Source organism: Hylobates moloch, unplaced genomic scaffold, assembly GCF_009828535.3.
Source record: "Hylobates moloch isolate HMO894 unplaced genomic scaffold, HMol_V3 SCAFFOLD_10, whole genome shotgun sequence".
Lineage (NCBI taxonomy): Eukaryota > Metazoa > Chordata > Mammalia > Primates > Hylobatidae > Hylobates > Hylobates moloch.
In genome coordinates this window covers 37,895,364-37,912,129 of record NW_026652285.1, presented here as the reverse complement: position 1 = coordinate 37,912,129, position 16,766 = coordinate 37,895,364, and positions in this window count along the sequence as shown.

Here is a 16,766-nt window from a genome sequence, read left to right as displayed (position 1 = left end):
AATTGCTCCCTTATATTCACTTTTAATGAAGAATAACAATTGACTTGACAAGCTAATTATTATAATATCCTAGGCCTACAGTATGTAATAAGAGTTGTAATGTACCAGTCAATCAAAATTGTTCACTTCTGTTATTGGGCTTGAAATCCTCAACTTTGTTTGTCTTGTTAACTAAATGACATATGAAAGTTACTAACGGTGTTACTCTTAAGAGAGAATAGAAGCATGAAATATTCTGCACATAGTTCTATTGCAATTGATGTTGTAAAATGGTTTTGGGTACATTGAACATGTGTTATTTCCAACTTTATAATTATATTAGCATGAGGCATATTGAAATGGAAATTTTGATAAGATACAATCAATCTTGGTGCATTCTTAATGTTAGATGGTATGGGCTTTTATAGACTCAAGGGAGATTAGATAAAATTTAAAATATAAACCTCTAATAAAATGTATGTTGCAGGATATTATGATACATAGAAATCATTGCTGATGTTGCTGGATGCTTTTCATATAAATTCTTAGCAGCTCTCTGCTTTCACTTTAAAAAGTAGTCAAGGTATATTTTCTAAGGAATTTATTTTTTTAAGAGCTTATATTTATAATTTATAACCTAAATGTGTACAAGTCTTCTTTCCATTGCAATTCCACCTTGCTGATGTATTTGCCCAGTCATGTTTCTACAACACCTCCACATTTATTTTTCAAAGCTCCTGCCATAAAAACACGGAGAGGAAGCTACAATAGAAAGAAGGAATATGAAGGAATCAGTCCAGGAGTCCAGCATCTAAGAAGATGGAAATGTAAAAGCTTGTTTAGTAATACAATGTGAATAAGAATTCAAGAAAGATTTTCTAGATGTCAACAAGGTATTACAGTAATAGAAAAGTGCTGATGTATTCCCAAGAGATATCTTCACATCATATCTGATGGGAAGAAGTAGAAATTTTGTATATCTTCTCAATTAAAATACCATCAATTTTAAGTCACTACTACCAATTTTACTAACTCAGCACTTTCTAATCAATTGAACATGTTACTTTATTATTATTTAAAAAGCTTTTATTTTTGTGTCTTTCATTTTATTTTCAATGTTTATTTTAGATACCAGGGTATACGTGCTTGCAGGTTAGTTACAAAGGTACTATTGTGCGATGCTAAGTTTTGGAGTATAATTAAACCTGTCACCCAGGGAGTAAGCACCATAACTGATAGTTTTTCAATGCATGGCCCCCTTTCTCCCTTCCCTGTCCAGTGTCTACTGCTCCCAACTTTATATCCATGAGCACTCAATGTTTAGCTCCTACTTTTTTTTTTGAGACAGGGTCTTGCTCTGTTGCCCATACTGGAGTACAGTGATGCAATCGTAGCTCACTGCAGCCTTGACCTCCCAGGCTGAAGTGATCCTCCCACCTCAGCCTCTTGAGTAGCTGGAACTACAGGCAGGTGCCACCACGCCTTGCTAATTTTTTATAATTTTTTTAGAGACAGGGTTTCACCATGTTGCCCAGGCTGGTCTTGAACTCCTGAGCTCAAGAGATCCACCTGCTTAGGCCTCCCAAAGTGCAAGGATTACAGGTATGAGCCACCATGCTCAGCCTAGCTCCCACTAATAAGTACACGCAAAATTTGGTTTTCTGTTTGCACTTTAGTTTGATTAGGATAATGGTTTCCAGCTGCATCCATGTTGCTGCAAAGGACATGATTTTGTTCTTTGTTGTGGCTGCATAGTATTCTGCAGTGTATACATACCACATTTTCTTTATCCAATCCACCACTGATGGGCAACTAGGTTGATTCCCTGTCTTTGCTATTGTGAATAGTGCTGTAATGAACATATGGGTGCATGTTTCTTTTGGTAGAACAATTTTTCTTTAGTTATATACCCAGTAATGTGATTGCTGGATTAAATACTAGTTCAAATCTTAGTTCTTTGAGAAATCTCCAAACTACTCTCCACAGTGGCTGAGCTAATTTATATTCCCATCAACAGTCTATAAGTGTTTCCTTTTTTCCACATCCCCAGCAACATGTTATTCTTTGATTTTTTAACAAAAGTCATTCTGACTGTTGTGCGATGGTAGCTCATTGAGTTGCATTTCTCTCACAATTAGTGATCTTGAGCATTTTTTGTGCATATTTGTTGGCTGCTTGTATGTTTTTCTTTGAAAAGTGTGTTTTTGTACATATTTTGGCAAATATATTTGTTGTATACCACTCTTGAACATATATAAAAAGGAAATGTAAGAAAAATTAAGTAGTCAAGTGATTCCTAAAATTTCTTCCCAGTTCAGGTTTTCTGAAACATTTTGACTTGAAGTAAGAAATTTCTATAATTGCTGCACATTATTGTCCTCTAGGACATAAAGATAGTTGGTAATGCGGCATTCTTAAAACAATGCTTACTATTGTGTTTGTGTTTCCATGGCAGGCTTTTTTTTTTTTTTTGATATGTTGGTGCTGTTTCTTTCTTCTCACTGAGAAATGTCAACAGAAGGTAATCAGACAACAAACAAAGTTCCTATAGGTTTCTGAATTGTATGTGTGGGCGTGTGTGTGTGTGTTTGACTGAAACATGGAAGAGTTCCATTTTTCTGCTCAGATAACCAGGAACAATAACCGAGTTTGTGCACATATAAGGAATAAGTACATCATGTCCATAACCAGACCAAGGGAAACTATAATATGTAATCACATAGTAAGATGTAGGCCAATTTTAGATATATTAAAATATGAAAAGCAATGTCATTTAAATGAAAAAATATAAATTCCACCAGGCTTATTCCATATGAGTTTAATACTTCTAAAAACATATCCTTATTCTAGAAACAACTAAATAATATAATTATTTAATTTTACTTACTACTAAAATTTCTGCTGAAAATAAGAGATGAGAAAAGATGGGCTCTTTCCTTGGGTACCACATAAAATGTCATTTCCTACAGCTAGTGGAGTTGCAGTCATTCTTCTATATACAAAGGAAATGATTACTCTAGGGCTCTTTTAATTGGATCTCAAAATTTAATATAGTATCTGAAATTGATCCAATCATATTATTTATTGTTTATACATGTATATTTTTTCAATAAAGCAATCTTAAAATATGAACAAGGATAATGCATTAGTTTGATTCTGATCATGGTCCACTAACTTCATCTCACTAAGCTGCTGTTAAATGTACACTAGCTAGGAATAAATAAGAAAACATCCCAGGCCAAATCTTGGATATTATTGTTTTCAACTTTTCTCCATTTTTGGTTTTTTGGTATACCTTAAAGGGAGCAACAATCATTTTGCAATACAAATCTTATTCCAAAGTCTTTGCTCCACTAAACAAAGATAATTGCTTTGGTCCTGCTCTTGATTCAGATGTTTTTGCTGATCAAGACTACATTGTCTATTTTCCATGTGCTCTCTTTGATACTTCATCCTTTACCCATCCATGGGCTATATTTTTCTGTATGTAGCTGGTTTCTCTACATTTTCTCTAAGGAGTTAGTCAACTGAGTCCCTTCCACTCAGTGCCTCTCTCTCTCTCTCTCTCTCTAGAAACGTGTGTGTACTACTCTACAAATTTTTCCTGATTGTTTTTTACCCAACCTTTGCTCATACATGAATAGATCATTAATCAACAAACCTATACTTAATAACATTACTAATAACATAGCAGAGAGTAGGAGGAAAACTTTCAATTATGCTTTTGTATTTTTATTTACTTGCTTTTATAATTTATTTTTCAATCTGTATGTCTTTAAAGGAATCATTTAAAACCATTATTCTGGCTAGGAATGGTCGTGCACACCTATAACCCCAGCACTTTGGGAGGCAGAGGAGCGTGTATCACCTGAGGTCAGGAGTTTGAGACCAGCCTGACTAACATGATGAAACCCCATCTCTACTAAATACAAACAATTAGCCAGGGGTGGTGGCAGGTGCCTGTAATCTCAGCTACTTGAGTGGCTGAGGCAGGAGAATTGCTTTAACCTGGGAGGCAGAGGTTGCAGTGAGGCAAGATCCAGCCATTGCACTCCAGCCTGGGTGACAGAGCGAGACTCCGTCTCAAAAAAAAAAAAAAAAGCGAGCGGGTGGGGAAGAAAAGAAAAAGAGAGCCATTATTTGGAGGATAAATGTAGTTAAAACTAGATAAGATAGTCTACAAATCCCTTTAAGATTTATAAGTTGTGATATCCCAGTAACACTAAAAAACTTATTAGTATGAGCCTCTGAAACTGAGTTGTAGATCTTGCTTCTTTAATCAGAATTCCTCTCATCAGTGACATATTTGACACAGGATCATCTGACATAAAAACTACGGGGGCTTTCAGTGTCAAGTCTTCTATTAATTATACACGAACTTTAACTTTTAAAAATACATATATATAGAGAGAGAGATTGATATTGTATATTCTATCCTCATTTCAGTGGACATTCTCATAGTCTCTAGAATGCACTGGCTCCACGTGGAGAGCACTGCTCTAATGTAAGCGTCTTGGCCTTGTCACAAGGTCAGTGACGTGAATGTTTATATCTTTCTTCAATTCTCCTGGGTTGATTGACCTCTGTGTACATAGACTTTACTAGTTGAAAAATTTTGGTATTTTGCAAAAAGCAAACCAAAGAGCAACAAAGAAAATTTTGTTTCTATGTTGCTTTCTTGTCCCTGGATAAATGTTACCCCTCAGGTAGTAAACAAGAAAAAAAAATGATTAAAATATGCCAACTTGCTTTGAAATCTTGCAATTGCTGATAGAATGTAATATCTTTGGCTTTTTTTCTCGTCTGCTATGAATAAATTACATAAGCAAATTTCTCTTCTTCCCGTATTTTTCTTTGTTTCTATGAGATGGATAACATCGGAAAAGAGGTTAAATCAGCCTATTTCTTCTGGGTATTCTTTTCTTTGCAATTTGTATCAACCTCTTTACAATTAAATATTTTTGAAATAATTCTGGCTTTCCTACTTTGATGAGAAATTAGCCAGTTCTCAATATTCAGTTACATAATCATTCATTGACTATTTACTCTGTGTGAAGCATATGTTAGAAACTAGAGATGAAAATGTGGTTGTAAACCCCTTATAGAACTAAGTCTGGTGAGAAAGACAAGTGCACAAACATGTAATACCAATAAAATCTGCTATACATATTCTACTATAAGAATAAAATCAAGGGAAGAATTAATACTTCTTCAAAAGCAGAGAAAGCAGTTTTGTCTTGAATGATGAATAGCCATCTGCCAGGAAGACAAGAAAAGCAGGAGAAACTACATGGGGTATTAAAAATACTTGGTTCCATATTATGTTTAATGAGTAAGGAAGGAAGAGAGAATGACTGAAAATGAAGTTCAATTCATTTAGAAACTTTTTATTCAAGTGTAAAAAATGTATTTAAATTGAGATGATTTATAATTTTATGAATAAATTATTTTATAGTTTTGGAGATATAATACAAATATAAGCTAGAGCTTTTTTGATAAAGAACATAAAAATATTTCTGATTAACTTATTTATAAAATAAATTTGAAGGCAACTGGGTAGCCAAAAAAAAAAAAAAAAAACTAAAGAGAATCATAAGATCTAAGAAAGGGCAGGCTGAAAACTTGTGTAGAAGGAAGTAATGTACATTTTCTTCAATATGTTTTCATTAGAATATCCCAGTTTCAAATAAGTTATATTGTTGTGTCTTTCTTGTAAAGTTTAACTTTCATGGGAGAAAGTGCCCAACTGAATTAGCTTGGGTCATAGACTTACAATTTGACCAGGTAGAAACAGGGGCAGCCCACATGAGACTGGGCAGTGTAGTTTTCCAAAAGGCATTATTACCAAAAAAGGTTGGAAATAAAAATATGCTTGGAAAAACAACACTTATTCACCCACTGCATTCCTTGGCTTCTCAACATAAACACAAAATCATTTTGTTTTATTTTAACAATTTAACTTACTTAGCATCCTTTCCATTTTATATATACATATGTTTATATATTTCATATTACTATATACTATTGTACTAGCATATGTCATATATGACAAATATCTATTTCATATATATAACATATATATATATATATATATATATCTCCTCCTTCCCTCCCCAAAAGTCTGTCAACCCAAACTCCAAGTTTCTGCAGAAGCTTCATGATCTGTGAATGATGTGAATTCTTCTTGTTCTTTTTAAAAAAATAATATTTTTATTTTAAGTTCCGGGGTAGATGTACAGATTTGTTACGTAGGTCAACATGTGCCATGGTGGTTTGCTGCATCTGTCCGCACATCACCTAGGTATTATGTGGAAGATTGTATGGCAATTCCTCAAAGATCTAGGACCAGAAATACCATTTGACCCAGCAATCCCTTTAATGGTATATAGCCAAAGGAATATACATCATTCTATTACAAGCATACATGCACGTGAATGTTCATCACAGCACTATTCACAATAGGCAAGACATGGAATCAACCCAAATGCCCATCAATGACAGACTGGATAAAGAAACTGTGTACATAATCACCATGGAATACTATGCAGACATAAAAAGGAACGAGATCGTGTCCTTTGCAGGGACATGGGTGGAGCTGGAAGCCATTGTCCTCAGCGAACTAACACAGGAACAGAAAACCAAACACCACATACTCTCACTTATAAGTAGGAGCTGAAGAATGAGAACACATGGACACAGGGAGAGGAACATCACATACTGGGGTCTGTTGGGGAGTGGGTGGGGAGAGGGTTCTTTATAGATATCTTATAGCCACATGTATCTACAATCAGTGTTTCCTTTATTAGCAGTATAAAGAAGAAGAAATATATACTAATTTTAGTAGAACCTGATAAGGAAACACCATAATACTTCCACAATTGTACAAATCTATAACTTGTATTTACAGTGTTCTTGCCCTTACTTTCCCCTTCCTCGTGCCTAATAACTTAGCTGTTTGAAATACTTTGCCTAAAACTATTTGAAAAAGCTTGAAATAATCCTGCCTAAATAACACTTTATAATTTGCAATCTTTTGAAATTTACAACTGCTATATTAGTTTAAAATAGCATACCCCCAATCTTACATTTTTCTCTACTTTCTTTGTCTAACAGAAAACCTATTTACCAGCAATTCAAATTATTTTTTGTCTATGGATCTGGTGCCATGAAATGCCTAAAATGGCCACATAGCATTATCAACTTCCAATGTAATGTAACCACGTTTGTTTGCTCTTTTGGAAGCTGACTCTAGAGTGGCAAAGATGGGATTTACTTTAGAGAAGAACAAGGAATGTACTTTACAGTCACCATTCCCACATTCCCATATCCATTGCTTGGCTCCTGGTCTTATATAATCTGGCTTTAAGAGAAACAGCACCACACAGATAAATGGTTTAAAAAATACAGCATATCCTCCATAACAGTACCCAACCCAAAAGGTGTTGATAACAGTGTCTGGTATCACACCATCATTTGTTAAACTTTTATGAGAGTCTAGTAGCACATCAAGAGATATTTCTCTGAGGTTAACTACCAAAAGGATGGCTTTTTTTTCTCAGCATGGGATCCTACTGTCCAACTGTGAAAGCAATGCTTCTCAAAGACTATCTCCAGTCGGCCATAGACACTTTGAGAATCACTGCCTCTGTCGTGTCTTCAGACTAGTTGAAAAACCATCAGCAATGTAACCTGATATTGCTTTGTCTAACTGTGTGACACACACAATTTTCAGTTTTTTATTGCACCAGATAAATGGGTTATAGCAGGACATCTTGTTGTATTCAAAACCCTAAGTAGCTTTCCAAATATTAGGCTTTTTAATTTAAGATGGAGTCTCTGTTGCCAGGCTGGAGTGCAGTGGCACGATCTCTGCTCACTGCAACCTCCCTCCTGGGTTCAAGCGATTCTCCTGCCTCAGCCTCCTGAGTAGCTGGGACTACAGGCATGTGCCATCATGCCCACCTAATTTTTTTATTTTTAGTGGAGATGGGGTTTCACCATGTTGGCCAGGATGGTCTCGATCTCTTGACCTCATGATCTGCCCACCTGGGCCTCCCAAAGCGCTGGGATTACAGCATTTCACTTACTACAGAGGTCATATCTTGATCAGCCTACCGAACATTCAAACTCCAGAAATTTTCCTGAAATAAAATACTTATAAGATCTTCTGTTTTGCTGGGTTATCTCCCACCCTATAATACTCTTGCTTGTACACATCTATATGTAACATAAAATACTCCTCTAGGATTAACATCATAATATTCTCATTGTTATATGATGGTCACTGTAAGAGTAAGGCCACACTAGGAATGAAATCTCGATACAGAGCAAGGATACAGGAGTGTGAGAGGCAAACAGCTCCAAAATATGTCCACACTATAATCCCTATAACCTGGAAATACATTTTTTACATAGGAAAAGGTCTGTGCAGAGATGATTAAGTTCAGGATTTTGAGATGGAGAGATTACCCTATATTAACTCAGTGCACACAAGGTCATCACTAGGGTGCTTATAAGAGGATACCAGGAATTTCAGAGTCAGACAGAAGATGTGATGAGGGAAGAAGAGGCTGGAATGATTCGTTGCCACTAGCTAAGGAATTCAGACAGCCTTTAGAATGTGGAAAAGACAAAGAAAAGGATTTTCTCCAGAAAGAATGTAGCCTTGCTTATCCATTTTAGACTTGAGATCTGGGACTTTAATACTTTTTTGTGTTTTAAACCACTACATTTGTGGTAATTTATTAAAGTAGCAGTAGAAAACTAATACAAAGAGTAAAAGGATACTGTTGGTTTTACTGCGAAAAATTAACCTATTAAATAGCCAATACCAATAACAAGGAGCTGTCTTAGTTTATCCCAGTAGGGCAACAGCATTAGCGATAATGGATATAGTTGGAGCATTCTTTATTAAATTTCAAGAATCCAATAATTTTTCTAAGACTCATTAGAAATTTTTCAAGACAAATGAAAGATTTGTATATGGATGATTTGGAGGTATTCACCCTGATGTACTTTTTAGGTCTTTTCTGGTGGCTCTGATATCTTCAAATAACCCAAGAATGCATTGTTGCTTTTGTAGGAAGAGGTGTCTCCAGTGACTTCCTCCTGACCATTCCTTCAACAATAATTCTTACTATATTGTCAATGGAGGATTCTGCCATTTCCTGATAATTTGTATTCAGATTATTGCTCGCAGGAAAATGAGAAAAACAGAACAAGATGAAACACAGATCAGTTGGGTTCAGAACCAGGCATTCTCTATCTGCTGAACCCCATTAGGCAGTACCACTTTTACCTGCAGGCCACAGTGGTATTCTGTACCTTTATGTACCCAATGTTCTCTGAAAGTTTCAGGTATTTCTCATTATCCAGTATAAGGTCGTTATGGATATTGATACAGGTTTCTTTGCAGAGGGCTAACAAAAGATTCAAAGTATATATTTCTGGATGTAAAGTATGTATAGTTTTCTTTTTCTTCAAGAGACCCCAATAATTATATTTTATTTCTAGTAGCCTACTGGCTCATTGTCACAACGTATGCAGATCTTAACCTTCCATGTGATCTGGTTATCTTTCAATCTATTGTGTTGAAAATGAAAACCACAGTGAGTAAATGGATGCACATAAAAGATTCCATCCAGTCTTCCAGCATCTCGAAGTTTGTGACAGTACCTCCTCTAAACATGAAGAGAGATTTTTGGTCTTCCAATGTCAGTTAGCAAATTGGATCCAGATTTGCTTTATCTAAACCAGAACAGCAGCTGGCTTCTTGAACTAGCTCACTGAATGCAAGAACTCTTCTGAGGGTAACTACTTGGATAAATCCAGTCTGATCCAAAATCATAATCCCCAGCCTCCTCTTTGACTAAGCATTCTCAAAATCCAATCTTACAAATAATTTCGGGGCTTTAAGTATACAAATTAACAAATTCCCATAAACCCTTCCAGGACTAACTATTAGCTTCACTATTTGAATTCTGTATTTCAATATCTGTATATATTCATGATTTTGGCTACAAGATTCTCCATACGAAGATTATTTGATTTATCTTGCAAGAGAAGATGGATTCTTTCCATAAGGGGATATATCACAAGGATTTGAGGGATCAGAGTTCTCCAGCTGATCTTATTTTCCCATATATTGCACTCTAATGGTTCCAATTGTTGGGGCTATATTAGTTCTAGAGTTGTGCCTGAACTTTACATAAAAGAACTGAAAAGGTTGTAAATTTGACTGACTTTTAATTCAGCAAAGTACAGAATTAATCTCTGAAGTTGTTTTTTTCAGTGATCTTAGCCCTAAAGCTATAAGACAGAAGAGGTTCTTTCAACACAGTCACAGAAAGACCCTGAGTTTCAGTCCATGCCTTGAGGCAAGAATTTTAAGATTCGAGCTTGTCATTCGTTTGCTTTGCTTTTAAAATATCTAATACCTTCAGAAAAAAATCTCCTTACCCATGCTTTCAGAATTATTCAACCTCTCTAAGTTTTTCTGACAGCAGTTAGTAACCCAACGCTGTGCTTTTGTTGGACGCATGGTTCCAGGTGACCACAGGGAAATACTTAATTAGTTATTTCACTGCTGATTACCTTGGGGCAGTTAATTTTCAGTTCTGGAATGCTAATGGGAATCTCAAAAGTCATTTCTTGCATTTCAATGCCATAAACCATTATAAATACCCCAAATTTCACTGAGGATCTGTTGTTTGAATTTCATTCTGAGTTTTCATATCAGTAATTTTGAATACTTCCTCTAGGTAAATTTACTATGGGTAACTTAAACTTTCATAATCAAAGATAAAATTAAAGAAATACATTTAAGAAAGATACATACCAGGAAAGCTCATATGATTTATTTAGAGGGTACTAACTGGCAGTCTCTTTGCTTTATAGACATTAAGATGATATAATTCCAAGTTTTTTATTATTGGGTAGCTTTCCTTAAAATTCAAATATCTCAATGTGCTTTGTCTAGTTTGTGTCATTGCTTGCCACCGTGACTAGGTGTTGATGGTGGGGGTTGACATCTTGATTTATAATACCAGCAAGAACATGTGTAGGGGAAAGCAGTGTGCTATGAAGAGTGAATAGAAAGAAACAGATGCTGATCAGGCAAAAATCAATAAATATTCAATGAAGTTTTGCATATGTGAGCTAATTTTTGAAATTTTAAATACAGCTTAAAATAGCTCTTAGATATAAACTCCATTTAAATAATGGGAGAATCATCATTATTTCTTCTATTGATATTAGCTCCTACACAGACATATAAATGCTAATCAAAACCACAATGAGATAGCAACTCACACCAGTTAGAATGGCCATCAATAAAAGTCAGGAAACAACAGGTGCTGGAGAGGATGTGGAGAAATAGGAACACTTTTACACTGTTGGTGGGACTGTAAACTAGTTCAACCATTGTGGAAGTCAGTGTGGAGATTCCTCAGGGATCTAGAACTAGAAATACCATTTGACCCAGCCATCCCATTACTGGCTATATACCCAAAGGACTATAAATCATGCTGCTATAAAGACACATGCACACGTATGTTTATTGCTGCACTATTCACAATAGCAAAGACTTGGAACCAACCCAAATGTCCAACAATGATAGACTGGATTAAGAAAATGTGGCACATATACACCATGGACTACTATGCAGCCATAAAAAATGATGAGTTCATGTCCTTTGTAGGGACATGGATGAAACTGGAAACCATCATTCTCCGTAAACTATCGCAAGGATAAAAAACCAAACACCACATGTTCTCACTCACAGGTGGGAATTGAACAATGAGAACACATGGACATAGGAAGGGGAACATCACACACTGGGGACTGTTGTGGGGTGGGGGGAGGGGGGAGGGACAGCATTAGGAGATATACCTAATGCTAAATGACTGATGAGTTAATGGGTGCAGCACACCAACATGGCACATGGATACATATGTAACAAACCTGCACATTGTGCACATGTACCCTAAAACTTAAAGTATAACAATAAAAAAAAATGCTAAAAGCTTCCCCAGAAGGCCATCTAATAAATAGCCTACAACTGGTAGATACCTTATCTAAATTTTTATCCTATCACATAAATATCACATTTATTTATATATGTGAGAATCTATTTATAATTTAATTGTAGTACATGCAGAATGAATAATTTCATTTACATGTTCCAAATTAGAGTGAACAAAACCTCCATTCTGGATAGTTAAAATCTAAAATGAATATGAAAGCAATGTATTACTAAAAAAAAAGAAGAAATAATCTAGAAACTAAAGATTAGAAGTACTATCTGGCTTCTTCACTTCTCAAAACTTGTATAAATCTTTGAAACTCATTTTTAAGTTTACATTAAATAATTACTTTCAAATATGGCAAAACCAAGACTAATCTCCTATCCACTGGTTAAAGGTTGATAACAACTCCTTAGTGAGAAGGGGCTAGAGAGTAATATCAGAAACTAAACTTTCTCCGATTATTTGGTATGTATAATGCAATGATTAAGTGGGTAGGCCAAGTCAGGCTGAATGGGATCAAACCCTGACTCCATTGTTTGCTGGCTTTATGATTTTAGGAGACTATACATATTCAAATTTCTGTTTCTTAATTTGTAAGGTGGCAATTACGATACTGCATATAACAATTTTGAGGGTTACATAAACTGATGCACTTAATATAGATATTATGTTAAATATGCTCAAAACATACAGATGATCTATCTATTCATTTATGTTTACATGTGTATATGTAGCTAGCTGGATATATAACTAGCCAGATGTGTGTTCTATACCATCATTCTAATGCATGTTACTCTTTAGTCTAAATATAATTAATAAAATTACATGAGGACTGAATAATATAAAAGAAAAATCTCAATGTCTTCCTAGCTTTTCTGTGACTTCTCAATTAACTAGAGATGGAAAGAACCAGATCAGCAATTTTCAACAGTGTTGGGAATTTTTAAATAAATCTTTTTTTCTTTCTTCTTTTGTGGTTTCTCTCTTATTAATCTGTCAACAGATGCATACATTGGTATTGAGTCAGGTCTGTGAAGCAAAAGCAGAATTTACCCTCTATCCTCCAGAAGTTTTTGTGATTCTGATAAACAATTGTTATTTTTTTCCCTCCCAGGTAAAGAACTGGAGGACCAATAGGAATTGAGAAAATAAACTATCACAGAAGACAGTGTGGCGATTCCTCAAAGATCTAGAGGCAGAAATACCATTTGACCTAGCAATTCCATTACTGGGTATATAACCAAAAGGAATATAAATAACTGTTATAAAGATACATGCACGCTTATGTTCATTGCAGCACCATTCACAATAGCAAAGAAATGGAATCAACCTAAATGCCCATCAATGTTAGACTGGATAAAGAAAATTTGGTACATATAACACCATGGAATACTATGCAGCCATAAAAAGGAATGAGATCATGTCCTTTGCAGGGACATGGGTGGAGCTGGAAGCCCTTATCCTCAGCAAGCTAATGCAGGAACAGAAAACCAAACACTGCATGTTCTCACTTATACTTGGGAGTTGAATGATGAGAACACATGGGCACATGGGGGGAACAACACACACTGGGGGCAGTTGGGGAAGTGGGGGGATGGAGAAGATCAAGAAGAATAGCTAATGAATGCTGGGCTTAATACCTAGGTGATGGAGTGATCTGTGTAGCAAACCACCAAGGCTTATGTTTACCTATGTAGCAAATCTGCACATCCTGCACATGTACCCATGAACTTAAAAGTTAAAGATAAAAAAAATCAGCACAATAGAGACCAAACACATACAGACATGGTATTCAGATTTTTTATTTATCTTTCCATGTACCCGGTGACGAGTTGATTAGTTTCCACTGGCATGCTGAATTTTCAGACAAAGTAACATAAAAAGTCTCACACAAAGACCATCCTCCTGAAAAAAAAATTAGATGAAAAAATGTCCAGCATTTGAAGATAAATGGGTTCTAATTCACCAACAAGTTTAAAAGATTAAACTTAAATTCCAACTTGTTTTGAAACTACCAAATACAAGACTAGACACAATCAGATGATATATAAAGAAGTAGCTACCTTTAGTAATTCATCTAACATTTGAGTCACTTGGGATGCTTTTTTGGCTAGTAATAGAAAACCCAACTGAAAATTGATTAAACCATAAGCATTATTATGACTCAGGACATTAGAAGGCAGGTAATCCGAAGGTTTGTTCAGTAACTAGAGAATGCCAGCAGGGACCCAATGTTTTCTGATTCTTTTGTTTAATCTTATTCTGTTTTATGCAATGTCTCTCTAAGCACATGTTCACAGAGCAATGTAACAAAGCAGGAAAAAAATGGGCTTGGAAACTGCAAGTAAAGATCTTTGCCCTTCAGCTCCAGAAGATTTCCTTTGTGGTTCACTGGCCACATCTAGGCCATGTTCTTAGTTAAGAAAGAGATTGGAAAAGCTGACACTTTTAATCTGTATCGTGGGAGACATACATGGAAAAAAAAATATTTGGGAATGGCTGTGCGGTAGATAATCACAGCACTACCACAAATGTATTTTGTATGGCATTTCCTGATAGAAAAAAATTCTGATAGAAGACTGTATTAGGCAGCTTGGGCTGCCACAACCAAGTAGGACAGACTAAAGTGTCTTAACGAAATGAAATTTTGTCACAGTTTTGGAAGCTAGAGGTCCAAGATCAAGTTTCTACTGATGAGGCTTCTAGTGAGAGTTCTCTTCTTGGCTCACAAATAGTAGCCTTCTTGCTATACTTTCAAGGTGCAAGGGGCAGGTGGGGGAGCGCATGGGGAAGAGTGAGCTCTCTGGTGTTTTTTTATGTGGATTTGAATCCTCTCAAGATCAGGGCTTTGCTTCCTTGGGGTTTCGATTAACTTTAATTACTCCCTTAGAGGCCCCATCTCCAAATAGAGCCACATTAGCATTTATGGTTTTATAAGCATTTTAAAACCATAAAAAACTTAGGGTGATATAAACAATTAGTCCCTAACAAAGACCTTGTGTCGCTTTATTCATTGAAGTCAAATATTTTGAAATATGATTTTAAAAAGGCTGTAAATGAATAAACAAATAGGGTCTATTAATTCACTCATTTGTATTTACCAAGTATGTCTTGAAGGGCTTCCTCTCCTCTCCTTTCCTTCCTTTCTCTTTTCTTTCTTTCTTTCTTGCTTGCTTTTTCTTTTTTTTTTTCCCCTGAGACAGGATCTTGCTTTGTCACCCAAGGTAGAGTGCAGTGGTATTATCATAGCTAACTGTAACCTCAAATTTCTGGGCTCAAGCAATCCTCCCCAGCCTCAGCCTCTCCAGTAGTTAGGACTACAGGCTTGCAACCACCATGCGCAGCTAAATTTTTTTTTTTTTTAATCTTTTAGAGACAGGGTCTCTCTATGTTGCCCAGGCTAGTCTGAAACTCCTGGCCTCAGGCCATTTTTCTGTCTCAGCTTCCCAAGTCACTGAGATTACAAGTGTGAGCCACCATGCCCAGCCTGAATGCCCTGTTATAGTCAAGAAATTGTGCTGAGTTCTGAGACTACAAAGATGATTACAATCTAGTTGTTTTCTTAAAGAAACTCATAGACTCACACAGTAGAGTGAAATGTAAACCAATTAAAATGATAATTAATGCCATAATAGTTTTGATATAAGCATGCCCACCAAGTTAATAAAACAAGGAAAAATACATCAAATAATTTGAACAGAGTCAGGAAGTCTTCATAGATGTTAAAAAACAAGTGACACAAACAAACCTAAAACCAAACAAATGGAAATTACATAGGTTTTACAAAATAAACAGCTAAATTATTTATAGTAGAGTAAATAAGATGTACCAAATAAGATGGCTGGGGAGACTGATATTTCTTAGGTATGACAGAACAAGTGAAATCTAGACTGACACTCAGGTTTCAAATTTGGATAAACTGGGTGGATGATAGTAGTTCTAACTCAAGATTGGGAGAATCTATTTCATGTGGAATGGAGGGAAATGGCTGCATTCTCCTTGACATATGAGTTAGAAACACATCCATGTGAAGATTACAGTAGGCATTTAATATGAGTTTCGAAAATAGTTTTGAATAAAAATATATTTCTTAGAATTAGGCTTACATGACTAATAAAATGACAAGCACAAAAGACTTCTCTCTGGGAAAGAACATGACATAAGAAAAGAAAGAAAAGAGTAGGATCCCATGGAACTGCAATATTAAGAAGTTGGTGGAGGAAAGTTGTGAAGGAGACTGAAAGGTAGCCTAGAAAAAACAGATTTTTTATTTAACTGAGCAATATTTTGAGTAATGATAGACAACTGGACTTGACTTAGAGCTATATCTGTTGACCAAGTCAGAAACAATGGCTTTCACATATTTGTTACTATTTGGCCTTTTGTAGGACCTGCTAGTAGATAACACACAGGTTTTGCTTTACAAACACAAACACAAAGTTGTGTTAGAGGCTTTTAAAAAAATGTGCTCTATAGCCACTGAAGTGTACCACCCTGTCTTCCAACTTAATCCTTAAGTAAAACATCAGCATCAATTATTACTCTCATGAAAAACAACATATATGGCCCTCTCAACAGAGAGTTTGGGTTGATTTTGTTTAAGTACCAGGTACTAATTCCAAGAGAGATTGTAACTTCATTTTCTTTAAACATTTGAAAAATTCAGCATAACCTTGTCCATAAACAGCATTAAGAGGCATCTGTTATTATTACAGTTATTTTATATAATCTGATAGTTTGTTGAATTAAAACTATGTTAAT